At 44.7% G+C, this 26,176-nt stretch overlaps 1 long non-coding RNA gene across 1 annotated transcript in view; it reads right to left on the reverse strand.

The window, feature by feature from the left end:
- Positions 1-26,176, reverse strand: part of LOC116147210 (uncharacterized) — a 108,950-nt gene that overhangs the window by 55,271 nt on the left and 27,503 nt on the right. The gene's annotated exons all lie outside the window — the stretch shown is intronic.

The raw sequence follows: 26,176 nt of genomic DNA on the forward strand, positions 1-26,176 counted from the left end.
TGAATTTTATTTTCCAAATCTTCACTCCCTCCTTGAGAATGGGCTACCCTGTATATTTCAGGCTACAGGCCACATTCTTTTACAAAAGGTGCAGAACCAGCATGACTGAGTGCAGGAAACAGAGCCCAGGGTTGGAGCTAAAAGAACACATCTAGTCCACTCATAAGCCTACACTTAGCTGGTCTGGCTGACCGGCTGGCTGGTCTCGGATGACCTCAGCTAGGACAGTGTGTCTCCGATCCAAGTGGGCTGCTGTCCTCCAGCAGGTTAGCTCGGGCTTGTGCACAGGATGGCTTAAGCAGAAGTCCAAGGGGTTGGATGAAAGTGTGCAAGGCCTGTGGAGGCCTGCGCCTGAAACTGACACAACACCACTTCCATTACATTGTATTGACCAAAGCAAGTCACAGGTCTGGCCTGGATTGGAGTGGGGACAGAGACTCAATCGCTAAACAGAAGAGTTTACGAAGTCATATTGCAAGACGATATATGCCTACAGGAAGGGGAGTCATTGTAGCCATTGTTACAAGCAGTTTTCCAAAGAACTGTAGTCTTTATTCTGTGTGTGTGGCAGGGGCAGTGAAGACCCAGCTAAAAATTAGGGATTCTACTACTGTGGAAGTAAAGGGGAACAAATTTTGGGGGACAGCCTGCATTCTCTAAGCCCAGTTCCAAATGCACTTCCTCCCCCTGGGAGCCTTCGCTGAATCATCGGCTAGAATTCCGACCCCTAAGGCTTTTTCCCTGTATGTTTCATGGTCCTTGCATGACTACCTGGGGGGATGCTGGCCCGTCAGTGTCTGTGCGGGGTGACAGAAGGGGAGCCCTTAGTCACCTTTGAAGCCACCGTGAGCTTGGATGCCATCTTCACTGAGATACCAGCACTTCTGTTGAAACAAGTGCCTTTATTATTTGAAAGTAACAAAGCTCTTGTTTAAACAGCGGGAGTATGGAATTTTTACTCTTGTTTTCAACAGACTCATAAGAGATACAAAGAATCCACATGATCCAAGGACAATAGGTCAAATACTAAAATCTGGAAGACGTCCCCTGGCACCCAGTGCATAAATAGACATACACACTCCTCATCAGAGAGGGCGTTGGAACCAGTCCATGGATTCGTTGGCATTTTCTTTCTCCCTTTGTAATTTTTTTTTTCTCTCGGTATGACTGGAATATAAATCAGTAGCCTGGAGTCTTTCTGGTTAACAAGGTTCTCATTTGGGAGGGTGCAGCCTAGGAGGCCATTAAAAAGAGAAAGAAAAGCTTCTTCTATAAGCATTTCCTGCCAGCTGCTGAGGGCTGGAGGGGAGGGAGGGCGGCAGGGTGACAGCCCAGAACAGGACCATGAAGGCAAGAAAATCTGTAAAGAGTGAGAATTCTTGGTCCATGTCTCTGGCAGATGATCCATGAATAGAAGCCCACTGTGTAAAAAGAAGATCCCTGGAGGAGGAGGGACAAGGGGGAAGAGAACCTTCCACTGATCCAAGTGGGCCACTGCTGTCCGAAGTGCAGCAGGAAAGCGAAGTCCCTGCAGGTGCTTGCAAAACGTTTAATACTAAACACCTGGACTTTAAAAGCTGGAAGAGGGGTGGCCTCAGGCCTCGGCATCCTCCGTCTACTCCTAGAAGAAGAAGAGCATACGGTTGCTGGGCTGTCACTACGTGCCAGCACCACGCGAAGCATCTTACACGCACTAGTTATCTCAGTTAACCTTCGCCGCAGCGTCACGAGGCTGGAGCTATTATTATCCTCACATTCCCAGTGGGCCTGGGGATGCTCCTAATTTGTCCAAGGTCATTTGGTTCACCAGCAGAAGAGCTAGAGTCTGCACCCAGGTTCTCTGACTGCATAGACAAGACTCTTGGACTTCTGCACCGTCCTGCCCTTTTACACCGTGACAGAGAGAAAGAGGAAATAAGGCAGATGGTATCATAGAATCATCTGTCCCCGAGATGATCCAGGGGTGGAGACAGTCTCCTTCAGAGAAGAGCCCCCACACTCTGGGAGAAGACACCGGAGAAGCTACATGTAAGAATTAAGCAGCAACACCAACAATCATAAAAGGAGTAATTATATTGTGCCAGGCATATATATATATATATTTATTACATAATATATATTATCTCACTTAATCCTCTGACATAAGAATTGTTGTACCCATTTTAGAGATAAGAAATGTTAAGTCCCATGTCCGGGATCTCACAGCCAAGGAGCAGCAGAGCTAGAATTCAAACACAAATTTGAAGCAAAAGAGCAAGCCTGTTTCCAGACCTGAGGTGCGTCTCTAAGTAAGTGGGTGATGTAGTCACTGCTTTATTTATCTTTCAAATATAATTAATATTCACTGTGTTTGGGGACTTTTTAAAATTTCTGAGATGGGGAAGGGCTAGAAAGAAACCCTTTACATTTCTGTTTGACTACAGGAGAACAGATGCTGAGATGAGGAGGACGTCAGGAAGGGAGTGGATTGGAGGGACAATGTGAGAAACGTACACGGTCCCCGTCTAGGCACTTAGATCTGACGTCTTTGATGGAAGTTGGTCTGTGAGTGGGTGAGATGGGAGGCAGGCCAGGGTTGAAAGGGGGAGAGTACAGAAAAGAAGAGGCAAGAGTGGAGCTAAGGAGAAGGGTGGAGCCATGACCACGTGTGGATGGCTAGGGGATGCGGGTCTCCGAGGCATCAGGGTGGTGTAATGATGGTCAAGACCTGGGACACTGGGCTCAGACTGCCTGGATGCAAACCCCAGCTCCTTCCCCTATGACTCTAATTATCTTAAAGCCCTCTGCCTCGCTGACATTTGCTTTCCTGGTCAGTAAAAGAGGGATAATTACCATTCCCTCTCATAGAGTTGTTGTGAGGATCAAGTGAGGAAATGAAAGTAAGTGCTTGGCAAGGTGCCTGGCTCCACGATCAGTACATGGTGATTATTTCTATAATGCATCCCCAGGGCTCCGCTAAACCTGGGGTTGAAACAGGGAGGAGTAAAGTTCACGGTAGTGATACGAATAATAATAATAACAATGTATTCTTGTATGTGAGACAGGAAGGAAGAGGTGCAGGGCACAGCCATTCAAGGAATGACACAGCAATTAACACCAAGATGGTGGAGATTCAACTCTCAATAGACCTTGAGGTCCAAGACGGCGGGAGATTTGACTTCCAGTAAACCTCAAGCTTCATTATACGCTCATTGTAATACATTAGCATACAAAATGGCACACGCATGGGCAACAGGACAGGGCCAAGGCTGACCATAAAAGGTCAAAAAGTGGGCAGTGGCTCAATTCCTAGGAATTCCAGCCCCTTCCCCAAAGTAGTTGGAATAACCCTCCCACTTGTTAGCATATGAAGTTACCAAGCCCGTAAAAGCTAACAGCCCCCTACACCTTGTCGCCCGCTCTCCCTTCTGAGTGAGACGGCCCGCACTCTGCCTATGGAGGGTGTATCTTACTTTAAACTGAGCACCCAACCCCATACCTCATGGCTTTTCTCTTGCTTCCTGAGACAGCCTGCACTCTGTCTATGGAGTGTGTATCTCTCTGAATAAATCTACCTTTACTCAACTGTGGCTCACGCTTGAATTCTTTCCTGAGCCAAGCCAAGGACCCACACTTGGTGAGGCACACCCCAGAGACTCAGTTGAGACCTGGGACGTGGCCATCCCCTCATCCCACATTTTCCTGTATTGTATGTATTAGTCACCTATTGCTGCCTAACAAGTGACCCCCAAACTTAACAACTGAAAACAATAAACAGTTATTATCTCACAGGTTTTGTGGATCAGGATTCTGGGTTTAACTTTTCTGGATGCCTCTGGCTCAAGATCTCTCATGAAACTGCAGTTAAGCTGTCAGACTCCATGGTCCCATTTGAAGGTTCAACTGGGGGCTCTTCTTCCAGGCACCTTTACGTGACAGTTGGTGGGCTTTGACCCCTCACCACATGGACCTCTCCACAGGACTGATTCATGATACAGCAGCTGGCTTCCTACAGGACAAAAAAAATCTAAGACAGAGCATCCAAGAGAGAAGTAATAGTTTTTTAATAACTTAATCTCAGAAATGACAGCCCATCACTTCTGCCATATTCAATTAATTACAAGTAAGTCAGTAAGTCCAGCCCACCCTATAGGGGAGGATGTTTCACAAGGGCACAAACACCAGGAGGTGAGGGTAACAAGAGGCCACCACAGTAGGACACCTGCCACCTAATGTTTTCACAATCAGGTCACAAGAACCTTCAGTCATCATATCACCTAATCTCTTAACATATGACCTGCTTTCGCACTAAAAATGATGGTGTGAATTGAGTTCTCCATTACTCTCAAGAATGTGGAATCAAGCTAAAAATGTGATTTTCAAGCTTTTTGGTGACAGATATTTTCCCCGAATAAAATCTTCTTCGAGAGATGGATGGATAAACATTTTGTTTCATATTTGTAAAATCAAATATGACTCAGCCAAAATTTGAAAACAGAAAAGAAGTGCTGATACACACAAGAACACAGGTGAGCAGTCAAAGCATTATTCTGAACGAAAGACACCTAACCCAGGAGTACATACCACATGATTGCATTTGCAGGAAACTCTAGGAAAGAAAAATATAATGTATTGTGATAGGGATGGATCAGTGGTTCCCCGGGACCAGGGGTGGAGGTTAAGAATTATGTGGGAAGAGGAGCGAAGGAATCATTGTGGTGATAGAAATGTTCTGTATCCTCATTGTTAAATCTTATTAGTCTATACTCTTAAAATGGGTATTGGTGATTATAAAGTGTATCTCATAGAACTGAAAAATATTGACTGACCTGATCGCAATAAGGATGCGTATCTATCCTGTTATAAAAAACCAATGAGAGGGCTACGGATAGTCAATGCTCACGATGTATACTGAACCACAGAGGACGATTAATTCAATGCTGGGAACCTGCTCTCCCAGTGGAGGACAGGCAAGGACTCAGTCTTTCCACATGGTGCCGTGTAAAACCACCGCACATACCCCTTTTATACCTGCCATAAAAATCTGCCTTCGTTCTCATGGTTTCTGGAGTAACTGGTGCCTCTGCAAAGGAAAGATACTTCTCTTCTACCCCTTTCTCTTTCCATCTCCTTCTCTCTCTCTCTCTCTCTCTCTCTCTCCTCTTCTTCCTCACTCCCTTTTCCCCTTTATTTACCTCTGCCACGCCTTCCCCACTTCCTTCCTTCTTTTCTCTTTCTATACATCAAATCAGACCCGAGTGACTGTTCTGCAGCTTTTCTCCCACTTTGTTTCTCTTGGACAACATTCTAGACCGATCTGCCTTATCCTTTTTAATGGCTACGTTGCATTTTGTTGTATGGATATTCTAAGGTGCATTTAGCAAGTACTCTGTGGATAGAAATTTACCCTGTTTCCAGTTCGGGCTATTTTTTTCCCCTTTCTAAATTGTTTTATTGTCATAATTGTTTGAGACAAGAAGGAATATCTCCCACTGGTAAAGAGATGCCACTGCCCCCTTAGAAAAGTCCAGCGTCCATCCCAGTCGACATGGTATGCGTATTACTCATCCTGAGTACAGTTGTGCTGCAGCCACCGTTGAAACTTTTTTTCTCAGGATCCATGGAGATGGAAGCAGCCTATCTGGCCCTCCTGGGATGAACTTCTAACACCCACGTAAACCTCCTAGAAGTGAGAACCCAGCAAACATCTTGAACATCTCTGAAGGCTGTGAAAATATATTGCACTTGAGCTGTTATTAACATGTGATAACTCATTAAAACCGACTAATTATCAATAAGCAGCATGTTCCTTTCACACTCCACATGAATCGGCTCCATTCCAAAATGATGGCTGAATTAAACCCAGAGAGTCAGCCAATGGCCTCTTCCTATAGCCTTGCACATTCTTTGGGCTAGTTAATTCCCCTTTCTTCATCAACTGCTCGGGAAAATAAATGAGCAGGTGATACACTTCCTCTACTTGACATGCAAGACTTTCTGTGAAATATGATGGTAACAATGTTGATAATAATAATGGCCAATGCACATTGAACCACTTCCTATAGGCTACGTGCCTTACACAGATGATCCCATTGAATTTTATTAGTATAATATGAAAATAGGCACAAAGAATGTAAACAAAGAGTGATCATTGCTCAATATGATGCAGCTGGTATGGGTGTCCAAGGTCTGCATACTCCCAAACCCCAGGTTTAGAGTGAGAGGAATTGGACCTGATCACCAGGAGAGAAAGAAAGAAAGAAGAAAAAGAGAGAGAGAGAGAGAGAGAGAAGGAAAGAAGGAAAGAAGGAAAGAAGGAAAGAAGGAAAGAAAGAAAGAAAGAAAAGAAAGAAAAGAAAGAAAAGAAAGAAAAGAAAGAAAGAAAGAAAGAAAGAAAGAAAGAAAGAAAGAAAGAAAGAAAAGGAAGGAAGGAAGGAAGGAAGAAAGAAAAAAGACTTCATGCTGGCATGCCCCGAAGTTGGCTGTATATGTTTCCACTGTCTGGTACACTGCTTATGTTCCTGAGTGCAAGCCCCTACTGCTCGCCACATGACAGGTCAATAAATTAAGAGGTGAGGTGTTAGGGCAAGGAAGAGTGACTTTATTTGGAAAGCCAGCAGACTCAGAAGATGGTGGACTGGTGTCCCAAAGAACCATCTTGCCCAGGTTTGGATGCTAGTTTCTTTTATAGAACAAAGAGGAGGAGGTAAGGAGGTAACATTAAAAAGGAGGTACATTGTTGCAAATACTCGGTTCCCACCAGACTCCTGAGGGGATGTGTTAATTTCTTCTTTCCTGTAGGCATTCATGGGTGGGTCTGGTCAGGATGTTCCCTGTGAGCTAAACAAAGGTGTTTTAGCTTAACCCTTAGGCATGGGAGATGGGCCATCATGCATACTTTAAGCTACAGGCAACATCCCTTTAGTGATTACTTGCAGCAAAAGCAATAGAATACAAAGGTTAAAGTAAAAGAAACGGATCCAATATGGAGTCAGCTCTGTTCTTCCCTATTACACTTAGCACATACTAGATGCTCAATAAAATTTTTTTCACATGAATGAAGAAAAATGGGACTTCTTATGGATTGTTTTGAGGGTTCCAGGAAATGACATATGTACAAAGCATTGTCCCTTGGCTGGAGTAATTGACTCATTTTCTACCCCATAAGTAGTCAGGTGGGATAAGTCAGCATCGGGAAATGCATGTTTATATAAGATGATCCATCTTTCTTCACAGGCCACGCCTTTCAGAGAAGGCTGAATGGGAGCCCAAATGCATAGAGGAGACCTAAGGAAAGAGCATGTTCCTCCCCTAACACCACAGGGAGCATCTTGTCTCACACAGGGATGTCATAACTAACCCTCCAAATGAACATACCCTGCCCCGCAAAAATTCCAAAATGAAATAAACAGGAAGCATGACAGTTCATGAAATTATGAAACCTAAGTCATGGGTTGATTTATCCTGCAGTCTTGCAGACATCACAAACCTTTCAACAGGATCAAAACAAAGATGTTCTTTCCATAATGGGTAAGTTAAATTGATTGTGGTATAACTGTAAAATGGAATATTTTTAAACTACTAGAAAGTGCAATCAACATGTATTTAAAGCCACTGAAAGATTTTTTTTTTTTTTTGGCGTATAGTCAGCTTACAATGCTGTGTCCATTTCTGGTGTACAGCAAAATAGTTCAGTCATACATATACATACATATATCCGTTTTCATATTCTTTTTCATTATAGGTTACTGCAAGATATGGAATAGAGTTTCCTGTGCTCTACAGTAGAAACTTGTTATTTATCTATATTATATATAGTAGTTAGTATCTGCAAATCTCAAACTCCCAATTTATCCCTTCCCACCCTGAAAGATGTTTTGATAATTAAATGAACAAAGCCAATAAAACAGAAGATGTGGTATAATCCCAGTTTTTCATAAGGCATAAAATTTAAGAAAAAGAGGCTGGAAGAACATAGAATAGAGCAAAATGTGAGCAGATTTTTAATGTAGTTAAGCTTCTAGGTGATTTTTAATATTTTATTTGACATATCTGTGTTTTTAAATTTTTACATAATAAATCTATACTGACTGGTGGATTAAAACTAAACTTAAACCTATTGAGATGGTCATGTTTATTTAAAAAGAGGCCTATAGGGCAGAATTCAGTCCTAGCCCAAAGCAAGCCCAGAAAGGGCATTTGAAACTGAATATTCAGCCAGGCTGTGCCAATTACCAAAGGATCCCAGAGAACTTGGGTAAGAATCAGAAATTGTTGAAAATGGTGGAGAAGTTTTTAAAATTCCACTCTGCTGAGAAGCATAATAACTCCTCTCCCAAACTCTATTATAACTAATTTCAAATATGTCAGTGAAACGCATGTCACTTCTGGATATTTAAAAGCATCCAGATGCCCAATACCGGGTAGGAAAAAAAAGAAGAAGAAGAAGAAGATAAAAAGCTAGTGTTTGTCCACATTTTCCAGTTCAGGTGGCATTTCAGCAGCCTTGCAAAGAACTTTCCTTGGCGTAGGAGCTCTTGTCTAGCTCTCTTTGGGCAATTTGATCTCCCCAAAGACTCTAGTACCATGGTATGGGAAATGACCGAGTCCGGAAGTCAGGAGGGGGTGCCCAGCTCTGCTGTTAGGGCTGTGTGACCTTGGGCAGGTCCACCTTCATGTCTCATCTGGTTGATCTATTCAACCCAAGCACTAAGATTTTCTCCCCCTGGGATTTTGAAACTTGGAAACTGAGTCTGGGAATTGAGGCACATTCATGGCAGAACTCGAGAAGTCAACCATGAATTCCACCTGCTACCGAGCTCTCCAGAGCTTTGCCGGTATTTCCCTCCCTAAACAACTCTCCCTTCCTTCCGTGATAGCCCCTACCATCCTAACAGTCAATGACTGATCTTCCTTGTAGTAGCCAGAGTCCATTTCTGTTGCTTGGAACCAGCTGAGACTTCACTACTGTGGCTCAGATGGAAAGAAGTCCTCCCTGCCCAGCGTGGAGGCAATTGGTCATTCAGGCAGAGGAGTCTGACCCACAGGAAAAGGCTGCCACAGAGAGCAGCTGTCATCCCTGTGCAGAGAGGCAGGGACCCAGCAGGGCAAGCTGTCACACTCAGTAAAGATTCTCAAGCCGCCCAGCCGCACGCTCTGAGTACCCAGGCGTGAATCCCCCTGGGGTGAGGGAGCAGAAAGGAGTGACAATGAACATGACTTGTGGTCTACATCGCCCAGCTCTGCACGCCCAGCTGACTGTGTGCCCACCTGAAGCCACACCTGGTGGTAGCAATCAGGGAGCAATTCTGCTCCCCAGGCGACATTTGGCTATAATGTCTGCTGACATTTTTGGTTATCCCAACTTGGGGTGGGGTATTACTGGCATCTAATGGGTAGATACCAGAAGTTCTTGCTTCCCATTATTGCTGTAACAAGTTGCTACAAACTAAGTGGTTGGAAACAACACAAATTTATTTTCCCACAGTTCCAGAGGTCAGAAGACGAATGTGAGTCCATGAGGTTCCCCTCCATCTGGAGGCTCTGGGGAAGAATCTATTTCTTTGCATTTTCCAGGTTCTCGAGGCTGTGTGCATCCCTTGGCTTATGGCTCTGTCCTCCCTCTTCAAGGCCAACAGCCCCAGCATCTTCTCCTCCCTCTCTGCTTCCATCATCACATCACCTTGTCTCTTATAAGGACACATATGATTGCATCAGGCCCACATGGATCAACCAAGATAATCTCCTGCATCTCAGAATCCTGAATTTAAGTCATATCTGCAAGGGTTTTGGTTTGGTTTGGTTGTTTACTATGTGTAACGTAACATATACACAGATTCTGGGAATTGGGAAACAGAAATCTTTGGGGGCCATTATTCTATCTCCCACACCAGGGGTCCTGCTGGACATCCTACAGCCCCCACAACAAAGAATCATCAGGTTTGCAAAGTCAATAGCACAGAGGGTGAGAAGCCTGGATGCTCCCCGCCAGCCATGTGAGCCGATTCCCAACCTAAATCTCCTCTTGTGTAATCTAATGGTTCTGTTGCTCTGGCAAACTCTGACTAACATGATAGACGTTAAAAAAAAAAAAACAAACTTTAATGATAAATACCAAATGTTTATGGTAGATATTTCTGGGTAGTAGGATTTTAATTGTTTTTTATTGGTTTGTTTATTAATCTTTGTAGCTCCAGTGCCACTCAGCTCCATGCTAGCACATACGAGGTGCTCAGGAAATATTTGCTGTTGAGGTGAAAAAGTACCACCAGCGTGCGCTTAAGCTAAAGCATCAGGGGATTCATTGGATATAAGGAAGGCGTTTCTACCATAATAATGGGCAGTAAAAACAGGAAAACATAATTAAAACAGCATCTAGAATTACCTTTCTTGAAGATATTTTTTAAAAGAGTGGAGCCATCTTTAATAAGTCACAAATCCATGAGCTGTAAAAATATATATATTTTATATGTATATATATATTTGATTATATAAAAGTTTTTTTAAAAAAAGTCTGCAGACCCAAAACTATGATAAGCAAAGTCAAAATACAAATAACAAACCAGGAAGTAATGTTTGAGATGCTGAGCGTAGAAAAAGGCTAATTTCCGTAAAGTATAAAATCAGTAAGAAAAAAAGCAGACCAAAAAAAAAGTGAGCAAAACATAAGGACAATTTGTAACAAAAGAAATGCAAGTGGCTCCAAACAAATGGAAAAATGCTCTATTCGTAAGTGAAATGCAAATTAAAACTATGCTGAGATATCAGTTTTCACCTATCAGATTGACAAAATTAAAAAGAACCTGATAACCCACTGTGGTTGATGCAGCTGGAGGGAAACACTCTCAGACATGGCTGGGGTTGGGGTGTAAATTAGTACAGCTTCTGCAGGGAACATTTTGACAATATCTATTAAAAAGTGTATCATTTGGCCCAACCATTCTACTTTTAGGAATCTAATCCACAGACGTATTTGCACATGAGCAAATTACACAGGTATCAGATTATCGACTGCAGCTTGTTTATAATTGCAAGAGTGGAAACAGCCCGAACATTCACCAGTAGGCTGCTGCTTAGATAAACTACAGCCTCCTACACAGTGCACTCTGTCGCTCCAGAACAAAGAAAAAGAAAGTTCTCTGTGTACTGAGGATGGGAGCATCTCTAAGGTATGTATTTAAGAGAAGGGGGTGGGAAGCACATAACAGAAAAGTGGGCATCTTCTATGATTAAAAAAAAGAGGGAGAAAATATATGTACGTAATGGTTCATTTGTTGCCTCGAGGATGGAGGGGTGGAAAATAGAAAAGCAAGAGACCTTCCACTGTTCATCCTTTTGAACGTTTTGAAGTTGGAACCACGTGAAAATACTTCCTACTCAAAAAACCAATGGAGCCTCCTTCCTACTTCACAATTTTCTTCACAGTGTTCCTAAAGTCAGAGGTGCTCTGCCTTACACACACACACACACACACACACACACACACACACACAGAGGCACAGTCTTCCTCCTGGAAATGCCTTGTTTTTCATTAAAAACTCTGTTCAGATGTAACTTCCTCCAGGAAGTCTTCCCTGACCAGCCCGAGCTCCTCCACAGAATGTGAGCTATCTCTGTTATACCCATTCACAGTACCCTGTGGCATTTATCACAATTGATGGCTATTAGCAATTATTTAACACCTGTCCCCCTCATCAGAGGTACCACAAGGGACTAGTTCATCAGTGAGTCCCCAGCACCGAGCTGAGCATCTACCACATAGACATGCTTCTGAAAAAGGCCTTCTTCCTTGGGAGGGAGGTGTTATGCACTGCATGTTTGAAATCCTAACCCCTGTGTGATGCTATACAGAGATAGGGCCTTTGGGAGGTGATTAGGTCATAAGGGTGCAGCCCTCAGGAAGGGGATTAGTGCCCTTATGAAAAAGAGGTCCCCGAGCGCCAGCTAGCTCTCTCCTCACTATGTGGGAACACAGGAGAAAATGGCCATCTGCAACCTGGCAGAGGCCTTCACCAGAACTCAACCATGCTGATGGCAGACTTCCTCCAGAACTGTGAGAAATACATGTTTGTTGTTTCAGCCACTCGGTCGGTGGTATTTTTCATAGCAGCCTGACTAAGACAGAAGGGAAGAAAAAGAAAGGAATATGAACAACAACAGTTATTTCACATTGTTGAGCCAGACAGTGGTCTCGGTGCTTCACGCATAGTCACACGTATGATCCTCGCAACGAGTGGGTACTAGCACTTTACAGATGAGGAAACAGAGGCTCGGGGAGACTAAGCCTCCTCCCCATGGTCACCAGGCCACGCCAGGATGCAAATGCAGGCAGTCTGGTTCCAGAGCCCACGACCTCAGTCCCTGGAGGGAAGGATGGATGGGGAGAAAGAGGAGGGAAGGCAGAGGGAAGAAGGCTCCCACCCAGCAGGAGGATGGAGCATCAGACCAACCCTCCAGTGCGGGGCCTCGCCGGGCCAGCAACAGCTGACCTTTGGGACGTTACAAGGACACCATTTATGAAGATTCTATATTATACATAAAACCCTTGCCAACTTGAAGATATTGGACCTCAACAAAGAGACAGCAGGACTGAAGTACAACAGCTGCCTTGTCTAGAGGAGCAGGTAACCCACACTGTAGATAAATACACTATCTGGTGTGGGTTAATATGCTTCATTGAATTAATGATGACAGAATAATTACAGCGACAAGCGAAGCAGCAGGGAGACTGGGGGTGCTAATTGGGGATAATTCCCATGCCAGGCAAGATCAGAAGTTTTGACTTTAGGACTATGGAGACTTCCCGGCGATTGGAGCTTGATCATTTTTATTATTTTAAGTCGACAGCATCCACCATGACTTGTCTGGGTTCTCAGCAAGGCAACAGGAACTGGTAATAAGAGAAAGAGAAAGAAATGAGAAATCAGAAAAACAGAGGAGTTCCGATACCTGCTGTTTCTTCGCAAATAGGATTTGTCTGTAATCCTTAAGGTTCAGACTGGATCCTGGAAAGCATAAGTAAATGAGGATTACATTTGCAGTAAAAATAGCTATCATTTATTGAATCCTTACCTCCAGCCAGGCTCTGTAATAAGCCCTCTTTAGGCTTTGGCCCACTGATTGCCCAAAATAATTTGTGGAGTAGGAACAAACATATTCCCTCATTTTATGAGTAAGACAACAGAGGCTCAGAGAGGCAAAGTGACTTGTCCAAGGCCACACAGCCAGTAAATTACAAAAAAAAAAAAAAGGGGAATTTAAGCTGGAGTTAAGAAAGCAAAGCTTTAGAATAATGCCCAGAAAAGAGTCACTTCTGAGGGAGGAGGTAGATTAAAGAGCACATCAGAAGGCTACACCTATAGGTATAATTTGTTGGTGAGAATGCATTCCGTTCGATTCAATATGGAGGGGTCTACTGGATACCTACCATGGGCCCAGCACAGCCCTAGTCTCCTGTTGTTAACTTTTTTCCCCAAAGATGGTCAAGACAGTAGCTCCCTTGCCTCGTGTTCTTATAAGGCAAACTTGATATTCTTCATGTTGAATGACGGAGTCCGTGATCCCTCTCCCTTGGACTTTAACAGCTGCTCTAATCAACAGACTATACTAGGAAAGATGCTCTTTGACTTCCAGAGACAGGGTGCTCACTCTTGGACCCCAGCCACTATGCCATAAGGAAGCCCAACTAGCCCATTTTGGGAGACTGCATGAAGAGCCCACATGCAGATGTTTTAAATAACTGGCTAGCTGAGGTCCCAGCTAGCAGTCAGCATGAACACTGGGTGTGTAACAAAAGATGCCTCCAGATGACTCCAACACCTGGCCATTAAGTCACCCTCAACTTTTGAATTTTTCTCAGCTGAGTCCCCAGACATCATGAAGCAGAAATAAGCCACCCCTTCTGCACTGAGTCTGAATTCTTGACCCAGGGGATCTGTGAGAATAATAAAATTATTGTCATTACCCCTAAATATTGGTGTGATTTGTTACATAGAAATAGTAACTGGAGGAGCCCCCAAAGAGTGATTTTTTAAGTGTATGAAACAGAATCTGCCCTTCCGTCTACTTTAAAAAGACTCCTATGACAGAATTTTAATCAGAAGACAATGTGCCTCATCATAGCCAAAAGGTGAAAATAATCCAAATGTCCATCAATTGATGACTATCGAACAACCAAAATGTGGTAAAGCCATACAATGGAATATTACTCGGCCATAAAAAAGGAACAAATTATTGACACCTGCTACAACATGGATGAACCTGGAAAACATTATGGTTTTTTTAGTTCTTATTTTTTAATGAAATGTAGTTGATTTACAATGTTAAGTTCAGGTGTTCAGTGAAATGATTCAGTTATACATATACATACACACACATATATTTTCAGTTTCTTTTCCATTATGGCTCATTACAAGAAATTGAATATAGTTCCCTGTGCTATACAGTAGGTCCTTGCTGCTTATCTACTTCACATATAGTAATGTGTATCTGTCAATCCCAAACTCTCAATCTGTCCCTCCCTCCCCCTTTTCCTCCCTGGTAAACACAGTTTGTTTTCTATGTCTGTAGTCTATCTCTGGTTTGTAAATAAAATTTGTATCTTTTTTTTTAGACTCCACATATAAGAAACATCATATGATATATCTTTCTCTGTCTGACTTACCTCACTTAATATGATGATCTCTTGGCCCATCCATATTGCTGCAAATGGTATTATTTCATTCTTTCTTTAAGTCTAAGTTATATATATATAACATCTCCTTTATCCATTCATCTGTAGGTGGACATTTAGGTTGCTTCTATGTCCTGGCTATTGTAAATAGTGCTGCTGTGAACATTGGGGTGCCTGTATCTTTTTGAATTACAGGGTTTTTTTCAGATATATGCCCAGGAGTGGGACTGCTGGATCATATGGTAAGTCTATTTTGAGTTTTTTAAAGAACCTCCACACTGTCCTCCATAGCGGCTGCACCAGTTGCATTCCCACCAACAGTGTAGGAGGGTTCCTTTTTCTCCACACCCTCTCCAGCATTTATTGTTTGTAGACTTTTGAATGATGGCCATTCTGACTGGTGAGTATCTTAGGAAAACATTATGTTAAAGAAAGAAGCCAAACATTGTATGATTCCATCTTTCTTAAATTTTTATTTATTTATTTATTTATTTTTAATGGAGGTACTGGGGATTGAACCCAGGATCTCATGCACGCTAAGCATGTGCTCTACTCTCCCCCTTGATTCCAGCTGTATAAAACACCCAGAAGTGGGCAAATCCAGAGAGGTAGAAAGTAGATTAGTGGTTGTCAAGGATGGGGACAGGGCCAATGGGGAGTGACCGCTTAATGGGTAGAGTTTCTTTGAGGGGCAATTAAATACATAAGAATTAGATAGTGATAAGAGTTGAAAAATCCTGCAAATATACTAAAGCCACTGAATTGTACATGCTTAAGGGGTGAATTTTATGGGGTGTGAATTGTATTTCAACATTGTTTTAAAAGCAACATGCCATATGAGGGGCTTCTGCAAGAGTGTGAACTCATAAGCCCTGGGGTCAAGTAAGTCTGAGTTGTCATCCAGGAATTAACCAATGTCTAATTGTGTGGACTTGGACAAGTTCCTTGATCCCCCTGGGACTCGGATTACCCATCTGTAAAATGGGAATAAGAAGACTCAGTGGGCAGGGCTGTTGTCAGTGTTAAAAAATTGCCTGGTCAAAAATTTTAACAGGAACTCACTCAAGCAGCACAAACCAAACCAAGGATTTTATTAAAGGAACCAAGGACATCTCACAGAAGTCCAGGTCACTAAGAGGGACTTGGCCTCATAAGAAATTTGAACCAGAAATTGAAAAGCTATCAAAAATCAAGGCTGCGATTCTTTCTGGCATACGTGTAATGAATAAACGAATTTCTTTAAAATTTGCTGATTTGTAGAAAATTGAGATTTTTGCATCGTATTTTAAAGGTAATCCATTAGTGTCACTTAGTTATTTGCAAAATAACATTTTTGTAAAGGAGACTTAATTTGAATACCAAATAAGAAGCAGCTCAGTATCCTAGCTAGAAGACTCGAAAAGGAGTTAATGATCACAAGATTGGAGCACAAAATCAACCTCCTGTGACTAATTTAGTCTATGACCTTAGGAGGACAACTGGACTTTTTCTACAACAAACATTCGAATGAATAATAGTTCACATTTATTTTTTAATCTCAAGGTTACAAGTTAACAGTCCTAGGGACTTCTAAAACAAACTTTTTAATCATATGGGGAAATGCTTTCCTATTTTATACATAAAATTAGGAAGAAATTGAACTCTATGCTGACAAGAGACAAAATTATACATAGACTTCACTAAATTCTTTATGGCAGCAGCCCTGATAGTCAATGGTCTTCTTTATTAATCTGAAGGGCGGTTCTCAGCCTTAGCTGCACCTTAGAATCACTGAGTACTTTTTGTTTTAAATATCAGGACCCTACCAAAAAGTCTGATTTAATCAGTGTAAAATAGGGACTGGCAAGGCGAGTGTGTCGGGAGCAGAATGAGTGATGGCAGGAGGGATAGAAGATGAGGTCACTGAAGCAAAGGGGCTGGGACATGTAGGTTCTTGCATGTCAATGTAAGGACATTAGATTTTACCCTAAAAACACAGGGAGTCACTGCAGAGGGGGAAGGGCTGCATGCAACATAAATTCAACTCAAGTCAGCCCAAGCGAAACTGGAAAATTCCTGGCTCTTCTAAACCTGTGGATGGGACTGATCCAAGTTCCAACATTGTTCTCTCTCTCTCTCTCTCCATCCTCCTCCTCCCCACAACCCCAGCTCACACACTTGCTTTGATGAGCAGGCTGCCATATTGTCTGCTGCCCTATGGAGACAGCCATCAGGTAAAGAGCTGACCAACAGCCCACGCGGAACTGAAGCCCTCAGCCCCACAGTTCTCAGGGAACTGAATCCAGCCAGCAGTCACATGAGCTTGGAAGTGGACCCACCGCCAAGTCCTTCCTGGAGATGGCTGTAGCCCTCACAGACACCCTGACTGCAGCCTGTGGGAGACCCTGAGCCCAAGGGTCTCTCCCAGGTTAAGTTGCACCCCGACTCTTGACCCACAGAAACTATAAGCTGCTAAATTTGGGGGTAATTTGTTACACAGTAATAGAAAACTAGTATGGTGACTTAGACCAAGGTAGGGATGGTAAAGTTGAAGATAAGGGAGTTCCAAGCATATTTTGGAGGTTGAAATGAAGGGTTTTAGAGATGGGTTGAATGGGGAGGAATCAGTTTGAACATCAGAATTCTGTCTCCAGAAACTGTGTGGATGGTAGTGCCATTTGCTGAGATGGAGAGGAAAGGAAGATGAACAGGTTTGAAAGAAGGAAAGAAGTGCTTTCTTCTAAACACCTTAGTTTGCCTGTAGGACATCTAAGCAGAGGTGCCAAGGCGGCGGTCAGCTAGGCAAGCCTGGAGATCAGGGGACAAGGGGTGCTTCTCTGCTCACAGAGCTTCAGTGACTCAGTTCAGCACCTTTAGCCACGTGCATCCAAAACGTTGCCAAGAGAGAATCGAATAGGTGTGCCAAAGAGAAGCAGAGATGGTGAACACATCACCCAGAGAAAGAGAAATGTCAAGAGGCTGCCTTGGCCCCTGCCTGCCAACCTGAGCTCCGGTGCCTGCGGTTCCCATCAGACGTCCACGTTTTCTTGGAATAAATCCCCTTTGGTTCTTAAGCTACTTTGATGGTATCAGCACCCTGATAAGACAGTGATAAAAACAGTTATATATTTGCACCCACAGATCAGGATTGCCATGATGACTATCAAATAAGATGTTTTTGGAAATCCCCTGTAAACTAAAAGTGCTATGAGAAAAACAGCTATTGTTATGACTTTGGTCTGCCTAACGCTACCCTTTTAACAATGTCTTTAGGTTCACTGAGTAGCCGTAATGTCCAAACGTCAAGCATCAGAAAAGCTACAGAAGACTAGACCAGAGATCCAGAATTGGGCTGTCCGACACCATAGCCACTAGCCATAAGCAGCTATTTAAATTGAAATTAAAACAAAATAAAAATTTTAACTGCCTGTTGCACTAGCCACATTCAAAGGGCAAAGTAGTCACATGTGGGTATGTGGCTACCAATTGGATAGTGAGAATATAGAAAACTCCCAGCATCACAGAATGGATGGTTTCATTGGGGCCAGAAACTCTCACAGAGGAACTAAGGACGCATCGGTAAAAAGCAATTCCAGAACCTGACTTCGAAAGAATGAGATCATGTCCTTCCTCAAATCTCACATTTGAACATAATTCTTTTTTAAAATATATCATTTTTGAGCTTACCTGGATAGTTTTAATTATATTTACATAGTCAGCCTGTATCACTGGTTTGAGTAAAAATCCTGCATAGGTCCTGCCCAACGTGTGAAATCCCTTCTTTCGTTTTGACCTCATTCTATTTTGTTTTCCCAGCTCAAACCACCATCATCTCATTCCAGGTTTCTATCTACACAAGACTTACTGGCCTCTGCCAAGTGGCATCTGAAGTTGGGGGTAGACCAAAATTGCACTTCTTTCGGAAATTTGATTCCTGTTTTTACCAAAAGTAAGCCTTCTTCCGCACCCTTTCAATTGGGGGAAATGAAGGCTCGCAGGGAGAAACGCCGTCACAATCACAGAGACAAGGCAACAGAAATGACAACTCCAGGAACTGACAGTCCGCCCCCACGGAGGTGCTGGGGGCTCACGGGAGAGCCGCGTTTCAGGGAAGAACTCTCAGTTTTGATAAGCATCACACCCTTTTCAGAAGAAGACGGTACAAAACGTTAGATGCTGCCTTTTACGGAGCACTTCCTCCACCAGCGCCACCGTGTTAAGTGCTTTCTGTGCGTTATCTCAGTCTTCACAGCACTTGTGGCCGGTAGTTATTGTGATTTCCATTTTAGAGATGAGGAAACTGGTGTCAAAAGGCTTCATAACATGTGCAAATTCACACAGTAAGTGGAAGAGCCAAGAATTCCACGAAGCATCTTTGATCCCAGAACCAGCGTGGAAAAGTCACTAAACCAAACTAGCATACCCCTCTCCTGGGGCAATGGTAAATAAAGCCCAGATCACAAAGTCAGAGGCTCCGCCATACATACACTTAGGTAGTTCCTTACACTGAAGTTCTTTCAAAGTTTAATGATCAAGCAAATTATCACCATTGGTAGCATTTTCCCTTCACGGAAGCCCCAGCGCTAGCTTCCACAATAAAAAATTTACCATTAAGGCTCCTTTTAGAAAAGCAGGTGGCTCTGATTTTCTTTTTTCTTTCCTTTTTTCTTTTTTTCCATCCTGAGGGGAATTAGCTAGAAATGTTTGGTTTAAAGGTTCAAAATCAACATCCATGACTTTGAACAACGGGTTAAAGGGGTTGTCCACAGACGAAATGAACAAAGGAACAAATGACAGAAGAACACTCCAACAACAAAAATTCCTTCCGGCAGTTTTCTTGGGAAAAGTCAGTGCTGTGACTTAATCTGTCCGCCCAAAGCCTTCTCTTTTACCATTTTACTTCTGTATTTGTGTTTTACATCATTTTCAAATTGCTCTCGTATTCAACATTTCTTGGTATCTTAATGCCTCCATTTCCTTCTCTATAAAAAAGAGGCAATAAAGTGTTTATCCCAGTATCTGGTACATAGTGAGAGCTAGAGATGTGGCGCTTTAAGGGTAGGACTGTTGTTCATCTTATAACATATTCATTCAACAAACACCTAAGCGTTTGCAAAAGGAATCCAATATTCCATCTACCTATGGCTCAAAAGATGCAGTGGAAGATCCAGGATGTCTATATACGGGAGTAGCAACCTAGCCAGAAGGAGGAGACGGGACTCTCGTCTAGAAACAGTTATGGGAGGGGGCAGCTAACGGGCTCTGGAGGGAATTAAAACCATCTTTCTGCTGCTGTTGCTCTGTTCTTTGAGACAAGGCAAGTATTCTTACCACCATTTGACAGATGAGAAATTTGGAGGTGGCAGAATTTAAGTGGCTTCTCAAAATTACAAGACCAACGTATGATGGAAAATCAGACCCCTTAGCGACGGAGCTGCCCTGGGGAAAGGACTTTGCTCATCTTGTTTAACGTCTGTCTCCAGGGCGTAGACCCAGAGCCTGGTACACAGTGGGTGCTTGTCCTAGGTCAGGGTCCCATGAAGCAAAGCCTCAAACAGGGATTCGTACGCTCTGATTTATTAAAGGCACACTCTCAAGAGAGAGGGAGTGAGGGAGGTGAGATAGGGGAGCAGAAGACGGTGGGCGAAGATGTAGGTTCTTCAGGAGCCTAGCGTCATTCTGATCCCTGGGGAGTTCTGGAGCATGAGTCACACAACTATCCAGTCTGCTTCAAGGGACCAGCCTTTTGGATGCCCGCTCCATCGGCAGAGGGCGTCCCCAGCCGAGGGCAAGGTATAACCCCCTGGGCGTTTCTGAGCACCATCAGTGGAGCACACCCACAGCCGCCGGGGGATGGGTACCTCGGCCTCTGCAGAGGCATCCGGGTGGGAAACCAATAGTGTCCAGCAGCGCTCAGTAAATATCTGTTGGATGAATGGCTCAAAACTGGAACACAATTCTACTCTCTCTATGTGCTCTCTCTTTACACGAGACAGAACTCTCACCCTACAAAATTTCTCGGTCATTGTCCCTCATCAGGGAAACTTCCCCAGCACAATTTACCAGCATCGAGCACAACTCAGCTGGCAAGGGTCACATCTGACCGGGTTTAATTACCACTTTGGAGGAGGAACGACATAGCTGTTGAGGTTTTAAGCTACGAAATAATACCTTCAGCCATCAGCCGAGGCCACTATAAATGAACGGTTGCACTGGGGTTTTGGCTGACAGTTGGAGAAAGCCAATTTATGTCAACGGACTAGAGACCTGACATAAAAAGTCCACTAGAATTTTATCTCCTAAAGAGGGTAGTTGCTTCTCACATTTCCATACCACCCCTGGGCTGAGAACTCAAACTGGGGACTAATTCACCTTTCACACCAGGTCGGTGTTAAAAAGGAATATGTGGTATAATCATTCCTGGCAAGAGGAACCAAGCCAGCGCTTTCTATCTTTTGTCTTTTAATTACACCCATTCTCCACGGGGCTCTCACATGCCCTGCTGTTCTAGTTAGAGCTGCTACTCGCCTCCTCCTGCCACCAGGCTGTTTTTCCTGTTTTCTATCCCACAAACAAAAGTGGCCCTAAGTGGGAAGGAAGAATTGCAGAAGGGAGGGTTATGATGGAGTTCTTTTCAGAAAGGAGACATCTGATCAGTTCTCCACACTGCAGCGGAGTGTGCATCTATAAAACTGCTGTCACTCTCCTGCTTAAAACTCTTCAACCTAGGGACAAAATGAACCATCTTTAATAGAGCCTGGTAAAGTGGTCCACACCTGTTCTCCCTCATGCACTGCTTGCCAGCAACACCGACTTTCTTTCAATTCCACAAACATGCAGCTCTTTACACTGCCACAGGGCCTTTGCACATGCCGATCCCACTGCTGAAATGCTCTCGCCTCTAGCTGCTCACTCAGGTTCAGGTCATAACTGTTAGTTCTGTGGCTTCACTGTCTAATGCAGATTTGCTCTGGGTTGTTACAGTGCTTTTTCTTCATAGCACATCACGGTCGTGACTATAGTTTCGTGCTCTCCAATGCAGGTGCATCAGAAGAAAGCTCTTGACTATCAAATGCCTGTACTGATTCTTCAATTAGGTTCTTGGCTTAGAGGGATAAAAGAGGTCCATCCTCTCATTTTAAGGTCTGAAGCTCATGCAGAAGTGAAAAGGCTGGAAACAGTTGGTTTCGCGCCTTCCAGCATCCATAATGAGGCAGGCGCAGAGCCCCTCCTACCTCGAACCCCTGACCAGTTCAGGTGTGTCCTGTTCACCTTTCATTCTGTGGTATCAAAAAAAAACATGTATTTGCCCTTATCCGTGTTTGTGGGCTCAGAGCTCCTAAATCCCGTGGCATCTCTTGAGTGATAGGAATGTCTTCCCTTATTCATAAGTACCCCTTTGACCACACCTGAATTCATGCTAATGAAATGACTCATGACGGGGCCCCTGGAGAGCTACAGGGTGAGGGCTGGTCCCCAGAAAGGCCACGCACCTGATTAGCGAATGGAACTTTCAGCCCCACCCCTGGACTTTGGAGGAGGGAAGAGGCCCTGGAGACAGAGTTCAATCACCAGTGTCCTAGGAAACCAGATCTTGACAAAAACCCCTAAATAACAGTGTTGGGGGGGGTTCTTCCACGTTGGTGAACACACCCACATGCCAGGAGGGCGGTGCGCTCCAATTTCACAGCAAGAGAGGCTCCTACACTTGGCATCCCCAGACCTCACCCCCTGTACCTCTTCACCTGGCTGTTCGCCTGTATCTTTTATAACAGACTATGAGTAAGGAGAGCGCCTTCCTGAGTTATATGAGTCAAGATGGCACAGGGAAATGGGGTGTGAGAGGATGATGTCCCAGGTCTCAGACGAGTCCCTGGGACGTGCGTGCCCAGCCAAGTGCAGGTCCTTGGCTTTGCTCAGGAAAGAATTTAAGAAAGAACCATAGTAGAGTGAAGGTAGATTTACTCAGAGAGATGCACACTCCATAGGCAGAGTGCGGACCATCTCAAAAGGCCAGAGAAGCCACAAGGCCTAGGGGTGTTTAAAGGAAAAGTCAGTGCACACTCCAGAGACAGAATGCAGGATGCCTCTGAAGGCAAGACAGAGTGACCACGAGGTGCGGGGTTGTTAGTTTTCATGGGCTCAGTAACTTCATAGGCTAACACATGGGAGGGAAGAGGCTGGGATTCCCAGGAACTGGGCCATTACCCACTTTTTGACTTTTATGGTCAGCCTTGGAACTCCTGGCACCTGTGGGAGCACCATTCAGCAGCTACTGTATTTCAATGAGCATATGCTGAAGTTCAAGTTCTACTTGGAGTTGAATCTTCCACCATCTTGGTGCTAATTGCTGCCTCATTCTTTTAATGGTTCTGCCCTGCCCGCTTCCCTCCTGTCTCACTTCTAGCAAATTATTAAACCTGAGGTGGGGAAGGGGTTCACGGGAACCCCAGAATTTGTAATCCGCCAGGCAGAAGTGTGGGTAGCTTGGGCACCCCATTTGTGGCTGGTGTCTGAAGTGGGGCCATTAACCTGTGGGGTCTGTGCTAACTCGGGGTGGCTAGCGTCAGAACTGTTACGAGTTCTGGGATGCCTAGTTGGAGTCAGAGAATCAAACTGGTGTTGGAACAACGTACTTGGTTGGTGTTAGGATAAACATCACATGCGTGCCTATTTGGGACTCATTTTCTTGCCACTGAGAGAAGTGTGAGAGCACAGGGGCTGGACGTTCTTAAACACCGTGGACGCAGAGCGAAGTCTAAGTGCTGGGTTTGTCCCTACATAGGTAACTATGGGCAAATCACACAGCCTCACTCGGGCTCAGTTCCCCCATCAGTAAACTGGGAAGAATAATAATAATACTGATTTCAAAAATAGGTAAACAACAAGGATGTACTGTACAGCACAGGGAACTATATTCAACTTCTTGTAATAACCGATAATGAAAAAGAATCTAAAAATATATATATGTATGTATATGTATAACTGAATCATTTTGCTGTACACCTGAAACTAATATTGTAAATCAACTACACTTCAATAAAAAGTTAAATTAAAAAAAATACTGATTTCACAGAGGCGTTTGAGAGTTGAGAGTTAGTCCGTCTACAGTGGGCGCACAGTAAACCTTCGAAGTAGGTTGTTGTTACCAACATTGCTCTCATTTCTTCCAGTTTAGTACTTCCTTGTTTAAGTTTGGCAGAGTGGGTTTCTTCTGCTTAAAGCTAAAAACACTGGGGATACTTCTGCCTTTTTTCTTTGAGCAGAGGAAGTCTGTTTGGCAAGGAGACTCCTGGGGGAGGTGGCTTTCTTCAGACAGAGGAGGGTCCCACAGAGGAGATAAAGGGAGCAGGAAAGGAGGGAGCCCCAGCCACGCTGTGGATCCACAAGGAGAGGAGAGACCCCGTCCATCCTCTCCTGGACCAGGAAGCACACTGTCCAGGCAAGTTCCTGGGCTCCGGAGGAAATGCTGCCACACGGCAGTGCCCACTGGAATCAGCGGGGCAGCTGCAAAGCATTCTGGTGCCCGAATCCAGCCCCAGAGACCTGACTTCACTAGCCTGGGAGGACGCCCAGGGCAGAAGGATTTTTTTTTTTAATCCCATCATTCGAAGGTGCTGGCAAGGTTGAGAACCTCCATCTAGCTGGAGAGAGGCAAAGGGTCTCCCCTCCGGTATTCACCACCTCTTTAGAACAAGGCCCCTGAACGTTGACGTGCCTGTAAATCACCGTGTCAAATACAGATTCCGATTCAGTGGGTCCTGGGTGGGGCCTGGGACTCTGCATTTCTCACAAGCTCCCATGAGGGGGCCAATGTTGCTGGCCCACGGACCAGGCTTTGGGGAGCAAGAGCCTAGGTGATGCTGTGGGAGCTCCAGGGCACCCTGGCACCAACGCCTGGCAGCGCAGGCCCCTCACCCATCACCCTCAAGGGGGCTGGGCCCCAGTGCAGGATGCCCACCCAGCATCCGGGCCTTCCCACACCTGCAAGGCACCACTTCTGCCCGCCTGGATAGCGGAAGGTATTATCAGGGGCGCAGAGGGAAGCGGGCTGTCACTCAGACCACCGTGGCTCCCCCAGCCTCAAAGCCGGTCAGTCTGAGGTCCCCAAGCCCAGTTGTTCTCAGTCACCCTTTTCTATCCATAGCCCAACCCCTGTGCACGGAGCCTCCTCTAAATAAACTCGCTGAGCCACCCCCCACCCACTTCCTTTGCACCTGAGGCCATTACTACTTGTCAGAAACAAGAACTGCCAGCTGTGAGTAGCATTCAGCTCTGTTCTTAAAATGCCTTCTAATCCTTTCTCTCCGAGAACTCGCCAGCCCTGCGATGGTTCTGCCCGGCCAATCACAGAGTGGTCCCCGGCCCCTGTTTTGATAAGGTCGTCTGTCACTGTCAGTCAGAGAGAGGCAAGGCTCTTGCTGCAGGGAGGGGAAGCGGGGCAGGGAAGTGCAGCTGACTGCTGAGTTTCCCAGGGGCCAGGACAGTCCCTGGACTGGCCTGGACACGTGTCAACAAACAGAATGAAACCCACGGCTTCTCAGACACCTGCAGGCCCCACCCCGGCCCAGCTTCACACACACCCATTCCCTGTCTGTCTCTCAAGCGCCATTCAGAGAGAATGAAGATGTCTTCTTGGACTGAAAGTTGAAGCCAGGACGAAAAAGTTTGGGGGCATTTGGAGGAGCAAGGAGGCCATCTGTGGCAGCCAGCCTCGAAGATGGCCCCCGAGGGTACTGGCCCCTGGTACTGACACCCCTGTGTGATGTCTCCCCTGTCCCCGCGGTACCAACACTGGTCTGAGCAGTAAATACAACACAGGTGACCTCTCACTCTCCCTCCTGAATCAGTCACTCTGAGGGAAGCCAGCTCACCCACATTGTGAGGACATCAGGCAACCAGTGGAGAGAGGCCGGGGGGAGGGGATGTGGCCTCCAGCAGCCACGTGAGTGAACATGGAAGCAGATTCCACCCCAGTGGGACAATAGCTTAACTGCCATCTCGTCAGAGGCCCTGAGCCAGAGTCGCCCAGCTAATCTGCTCCTGCATTCTCGACACACAGAAGCTGCGAGATAATTAATGTTTGTTGCTTTAAGCTGCTAAATTTGGGGTGATCTGTTACGCAGCAGTAGATATCTAATACATCATCCACTCCAAACTAAACTACAAATATAGCGTGGGCTCCTTCTACAGTAAGATGCGATACCAGTCATTACAAGAGACACAGAGATGGTGATGATAGTAATACTAATGCTAGTAGTAGTAATAATAGCAGCTGGTATTTATATAAGCCTTACTTGGAGCCAAGCACTGTTCTAAGCACTTTGCATTCATTTGCATGCATCAACTCACCTAATCCCATAGCCACCTATTGCTACATTATCATTATCCCCGCCCACATGCACCAGCCAGAACCCACCAGGAACGTGCCTGTAGTGAAACAAAGTTGGGGTTGGGGACGTGTTGCAACCAGGGAGACCGCACACCAGGGGAGACTGCGGTGTGTCTCAGTTAGAAGGTGTGAAGAGGGGCTTGTAATAGGTTTTG

The sequence above is a fragment of the Camelus dromedarius genome, chromosome 24 (assembly GCF_036321535.1).
Source record: "Camelus dromedarius isolate mCamDro1 chromosome 24, mCamDro1.pat, whole genome shotgun sequence".
Taxonomy (NCBI): domain Eukaryota; kingdom Metazoa; phylum Chordata; class Mammalia; order Artiodactyla; family Camelidae; genus Camelus; species Camelus dromedarius.